Here is a 6,799-nt window from a genome sequence, read left to right on the forward strand (position 1 = left end):
CATCTGCTCCTCGATCCCCCACCCACTCCCTTCCAGCCCTCTCCTCTCCCAGTAATCCCCGCTCTTTCATGACATCACCGTCTACCAGTTTTCCAGCCACAAATCTAGGAATCCTCCCTTATTTCTACTTCATCTCTTACATCCATGTCATCAACAAATCCTGTCGCTTCTACATCCAAAATATATCACAAAATGGGCTATTCTTCTACATTATCTCTGCCTCTGCCCACCTACAATCCCCACTCCACAAGACTAGTTCAACCCATCCGAATGTCTCCATGCTTTCATTATGAATCATTCTCCAAGAAGAGCTAAAATAAATCAATTTTAAAAGCTGGATTTCTGGGCGCCTGGGTGGCTCAGTGGGTTAAGCCACTGCCTTCAGCTCCGGTCACGATCTCAGGGTCCTGGGATCGAGTCCCACATCAGGCTCTCTGCTCAGCGGGGGTCTGCTTCCCTTCCTCTCTCTCTGTGATCTCTTCCCTTCCTCTCTCCTACTGTGATCTCTCTCTGTCAAATAAATAAATAAAATCTTTATAAAAAAAAAAAAGCTGGATTTCTAATTCCACTTACAAAAAAGTGAGTATATAGTATTTAACATATAAAAAATGTATAGAGAAAATAGGGCAAACCTCAGTATTTGACAGACTGCATTAGGGCATCTAAAAAAACATTATCTTATCTTATCTTATATATAAGTGTTATATTATTATACTATAAATTATATTAAAATATTATAAATATTACTATATTTATATATATTTATATTTATATTAACATATAAAAATGTATAGAGAAAAATAGGGCAAACCTCAGTATTTGACAGACTGCATTAGGGCATAAAACTTTACCAACACATTTCAGTTCCCTTACCTGTCTCTCCTCAATCAATTTTCTCATTCACTAACCTCCAACGCTCCTATATTTGATGTTTATTTTACCAGCATACCTCTTTTTGGTGTGCTACATATATATCTCTAAGAAATGCTACTTCTTCATTTTAAAAGTCTGATATAAATGGTATTATATTGTATTTATCCCTTGGCAACTTGTTGTTTCACTCATTGTTATGCCTGTGACATTTATGAATGTCAATTTTCAGTTCTGCCTAATATTCCACATTCTGAATAAATAATATTTCATTCATCCACTCTCCTGTTGATGTATAGTTAAGTGGTTTTTAGGGTTTTTTATTGTTACTACAAACAATGCTTCCATAGATATTTTTATACTCTACTGTATATTTTCGAGAGTTTATTCTTAGGTATGTTCCTCAGACTAAATTGCTAAGCAACAGAGAATTTTATCTTCAAATTTACATTATAGAACTGACCCACTGTAGTTATTTTCAGTGAGTCAGTTCTTTTGGAAGATAAGATAGCTCCAGTAGTTAGAGGAAGGTGAATACTGTGCTGATTTACCAAGAGTCTAGAGTAATAGAATTCTCTCAGGAGTCTGAGTATAAGATCAGATAATGTCTTAGGACAAGGCAACACTCAGAGGGCTGCTGAATCCACTAAGCAGATTCTTCTACTGTATTCATACAAGATAGGAGATGTCTGTTCAATTTAGCCAACCCACTCACAATATGCAAAGATAGGACTGTTATAATTGGGAAGAATTCACTCAATAGATATTTCTAGTACTGCATACATAAGCAGGTGCATTTTGCCCTTAAGTCTCTCTACCTACCAAAATCAGTGGCTCTTATTAGAACTATTAGCCATTTTAATCATGTTTGTGCCCCTCCCTCCTATCAACAAAACAAGTTTTGAAATAGCAATTTAAAAAATCTTCACAGGATGTGGTTTATGAATTTGTCAAGCACTCTTCATGACCAGAGATAAATCGAGACAAGTATTAGTGTGGGCCTAATAATGTTTATTATCTATTTGAACATAATAGGAGACAAGTGTTGATTGGGAAGGAGGAGGAGTTTATTCAGGAGGCTGGCTACGTGGAAGACTGTAGGCGGTGACCAGCTCAGGGCTGGATGATCTCCAGGAGGAAATCTGAAAGATCTGTCTCTACAGATGCAGAAGGCTTCTTCTGTCTCCTGGAAACTGCCTGTTGATTCCCAACCAACACTAACTGCCAGCTTTGCTTTTGACTTACATGGGAAGGAAAAGAAGATTTGGAGCAAGGTGACAAGCAGGTGAGTGTGTCAGAAGGTGAGTGGACCAGGTGAGTTTGTCAGAAGTGTAAAGTGACGTAATTTTTTGTGAAGTGCCTGGTGATTTTGTTGTTGTCTGTGCTCCTCTGTTTTGGGAGAAGGAAAACATTTGAGAGAAACTAAGAACTTTAACAGTCAATTTCCCCAAGACTCAGGGCAGATCTGTCTTTAGTGTGTGTGTGTGCATGTGTGTGTTTATCATCTCTTGTGTAATGGGAAGTTCCATCTCTATCCTGCCAATTATCCCTGTTGGGTTGGATTTTGAATAAGTGGAAAGAATACAGCCAAGAATCTATGACTCAGAAAAGATAATTTTCTCTTTTTTTAATTTAACTTAATTTATTTATTTGACAGAGAGCACTAGAGAAGGCAAGCACAAGTCGGGTGCAGAGAGAGAGAGGGAGAAGCAGGCTCCCAATGTGGGGTTGGATTACAGTACTCAGGGATCATGACCTGAGCCAAAGGCAGACTCTTAACCAACTGAGCCATCCAGGTGCCCTGATTTTCTATGTTAATACTGCCTGGCTAATGTGCCATCTAGAATCAGATAAGAGATGGTCCTTAAACAGATCTTTAAAGTATTACACTATTTACAATTAGAGTTTTTTTGTCAAAGGGCAGGAAAGGATGATGAGATACCCTACGTTCTGACCCTTATGTCTTTACATCATAAAGATGCTGCCCAGGAAAACAGTAACTTAATGGCGCAGAAACTAAGAGAAAGATCAAAAGATTTTGGATACTATCCAGAATCTATAAAGAATTCATCAAATTCAAAACCCAAAGAACAAATAATCCAATCAAGAAATGGGCAGAAGACATGAACAGACATTTCCGCAAAGAAGAAAACCAAATGGCCAACAGACACATGAAAAAGGGCTCAACATCACTCATTATCAGGGAAATACAAATCAAAACCACAATGAGATACCACCTCACACCAGTCAGAATGGCTAAAATTAACTAGTCAGGATCCATATCGGCAAGGATGCAGAGAAAGGAGAATCTTCCTTCACTGTTGGTGGGAATGCAAGCTGGTGCAGCCACTCTGGAAACAGTATGGAAGTTCCTCAAAAAGTTGAAAATAAAGCTACCCTATGACCAAGTAATCGCACTGCTGGGTATTTACTCTAAAGATACAAATGTAGTGATCCAAAGAAGCACGTACACCCAAATGTTTATAGCAGCAATGTCCACAATAGCCAAACTATGGAAAGAGATGCCCATCAACAGGTGAATAGATAAAGAAGATGTGGTATAGATCTGCAATGGAATATTATGCAGCCATCAAAAGTGAAATCTTGACATTTGCAACAACATGGATGGAACTAGAGAGTATAATGCTAAGTGAAATAAGTCAATCAGGGAAAGACAGTTATCATATGATCTCACTGATATAAGGAATTTGAGAAACAAAACAGAGGATCATAGGGGAAGAGAAAAATGAAGTAAGATGAAACCAGAGAGGAAGAAAAACCATAAGAGACTCTTAATCTCAGGAAACAAACTGAGGCTTGTTGGAGTAGAGTAGGGAGGGATAGGGTGGCTGGGTGATGAACATTAGAGAGCATGTGCTACGGTGAGTGCTGTGAATTGTGTAAGACTGATGAGTCACAGACCTGTACCCCTGAAACAAATATTATATTATATGTTAATAAAATAAAATAAAATACAAAAAATACAAAAATAAATAAACCCCCATGCTGGGAAAGCCATCCTATTCAGGATTTAAAATACCCCTTTAGGAAAGGAAATCCATAACAACTGTGTTCACCCTGTAATCCATATTAACCATGTCTTCTCTCACCCTAGACTGGAAAGACAGGACAATAGTATGGGTAATTCAGACTTCAGCTACAGCCACATGTGCTATCAATTGTTGGATATGTCATCTGAAAGCCCAGTCGGTACGGGATCATGGAGACCCCCTTGGTCCATTCCATTTAGAACACCTCAGAAATCCCCAAAGGCCACTGGTTTCCAATTGTTAAGGCCAAAATAAAAATATATAGTGTTAGAGGGCACCTGGTGGGCTCAGTGAGTAGAGCATGTGACTCTTGGTCTTGGGGTCAAGAGTTCAAATCCTATGTTGGGCATTAAACTTACTTAATTTAAAAAAAAAAAAAACAAAAGACTATTTAAAAATCCATAGTGTTAGAATAGCTAGATTCTTTCAAAATGATCATGAGTCACCCTGATGTCTCACGGTTTCTCAAAGTACTGTATTAAAAGAGGTTATTTTCAAGGGATAGAAAATAGGCTTGTATTCCTCAGTTAGATACCACTTGAAACCATCACCCAAAAGGTACCAGCTCCCTATGTGTGTAAACAAAAGTCTTGTTTCCTTTCTGGCTACAGATGATATCCATAGCAACGTTCAGGCAAGCAGAGATTAGATGGACTGAGCTGCCCTGTTGGTCAGCTGATTCTAAGACTTGAGAAGGACCCCACCATTTGTCTTTGTGCTCTGGCTGGGTTTGTCTTTAGTTGCAAATCAGGTGGAGTACCCTGGGCCACCCACTGCATTGCAAATTCTTCTACCCTTTCTGGACACTCCAGTAATCCCCTTCTCCCTCCACTTGGCTGATGAGACTAAACATTGAGCTAGATCCTTGAAATGATTTACTAGACTGATGGTGACCATTCAGGCAATATCCCTGATAGGAATGAATGTTTCTTTGGTTATACATTGTTGCCATAATGGGAGGCTGCTTCTCATCAATGTGTGTTTTGCAACCTGTCCCAAACTCTAACCATCACGAAACCACCAAAACTTCAGCTAACTTACAAATATCATTAGATTCCCTAAAGTCCTGGATAACCATATGGCCCTAGACTATACCCTAGCTTATCAAAGGGGAATTTATCTTATTCATAAATTCATCTGCAAATTCATCTTTCTGTGCTTATATCAATACCTCCTTGGAAGTGGAAACCAGTATTGATAACATCAGACAGCAAGCCACTTGGTTGCAGCAAACTCTAGATTGTCATACACCCCTGTTCCAGAGAGGATGGAACTGGTTCACATATACCTTCCGCTGGATACCATCAGGACTTAGGTTCATATTAGGCAGTATTCTAAGACATTCTAAAATTAGGACTCACCCTCGTGCTAGTAATATTATGTGTATACATAGGAATTAAGCTCATTACAAATGTGTGTGCCAAAACTGTGCAAGCAAGTCACATCAGTTGTGCGTTAAGGAATGCTTCAAACCCACATTAACATATTCCATTCCAAGATCCTGACTATGCCCTAGATCAGCATGAAGTAGCTACTGAAGATGGACCTTGGTCCTTAATCCCATAGATATGGAATGATAAAGTGACAGTGGGGAATTGAGGCCACCTTGATCTTCATAACTAGCAAGATGATCTTTAATAAGTGATCTTAGGTTCATATGATTGATTTACTAACACTCCTTGTGAATCTATATATCTTATTTTCTTTTTTAGAAGGAGAAAAGAAAGCCCTTGCACATCACAGAACAAGAATTAGGCCTCTTGCACAACCCTCCAGCACTGAAAGTTGTAAATAGGAACCACAAAATCTACAGAGAATCAGGAAATTATAACAGGCTATTGCACTCATTCACTGATAAAGGGACTTCCTTTCCTCTGAAACCCTCTCTGTGAGGCAGAAACTTCAGAGCTGGCTTTTGGGCAAGTGTCTGCCTCCTCTTCAGGTGACTGGCCCTCTGAATAAAGCTCATATCCCTTCCCAATCAACACTTGTCTCTTGAGTATTGACATTTCAAGCATTGGGCAGCTGATTTGATATTTGGTATTAAAAATCTGAAAAAAATGATAATATGCTCTGATTTTAGAATGGTAACATTCACTTAATTACTGATAAAATCCCTAAATAATACTTAAAATGTGAGACTATTTATTTTTATTTTAAGGTAAAAATAACCTGAACACAAAAAGATATATAAAAATTTTAAGCCGTAGAATAGCATAGAAAGGACCCTGTGTTTCACTGCCCCAAATCCTAGCAGATGCAGGAATTTCGTCTACCATAATCCTGCAAGCCCTAACTTGTTCTCTCCCACCATGAGGACTCATTTAGAGTCAGTGAATGCAATCTTTGGTTTTTGCCATTTAAAATTCTTTTTCTCATATGGTACAAACCTGTTTTCTTAAAACTTCTGTCTGTGAGTACAAAAATATATCAATATATAATGTAGGCATTTGACAATAACACCTTTGAATATAACTGAAGGCAGGATGATTTCTAAATAATGAGATTAATTTTATAACAATGAATTTGTTTTGTTTCCAGATCCTCACTTCTATAAACCATATTAATATATTTTTAGACCTGAAAATTAAGAAAATGTTCCCTAATGAATATCGTTAGTCTCTTAGATGTTATATTTTTTTATTTTGCAATATTTATATGCTCAGGCCTTTGGCAATCAGAATAATTTAGTGTCATTATGTTGAAATCTTACACGTCTTTTTTTTTTTTTTTTTTTTTTTTAAACACAAAGTCAAACCAGTCACAGGATAATGAGCTTCACTCTTCTTGTTGCTTGACCAAAGTACTGAGGTTTCCTAAATCCCTGGGCCTCCTCACCTGCTCTTCTACTCAAATTCTCCCACTTCGCCTCACAAACT

General features: G+C 37.9%; 2 long non-coding RNA genes across 6 annotated transcripts in view; one reads left to right on the forward strand and one right to left on the reverse strand.

The window, feature by feature from the left end:
• LOC309864468 overlaps window positions 1-6,799 on the reverse strand; it is a 664,253-nt gene that overhangs the window by 397,735 nt on the left and 259,719 nt on the right. The window lies entirely within an intron of this gene.
• Window positions 1,916-3,282, forward strand: LOC309864472. The gene is made up of 2 exons (XR_014311549.1): window positions 1,916-2,155; window positions 2,849-3,282. It is a non-coding gene; the product is annotated as an uncharacterized lncRNA (long non-coding RNA).

This window comes from Mustela nivalis (assembly GCF_964662115.1).
Source record: "Mustela nivalis genome assembly, chromosome: 5".
Taxonomy (NCBI): domain Eukaryota; kingdom Metazoa; phylum Chordata; class Mammalia; order Carnivora; family Mustelidae; genus Mustela; species Mustela nivalis.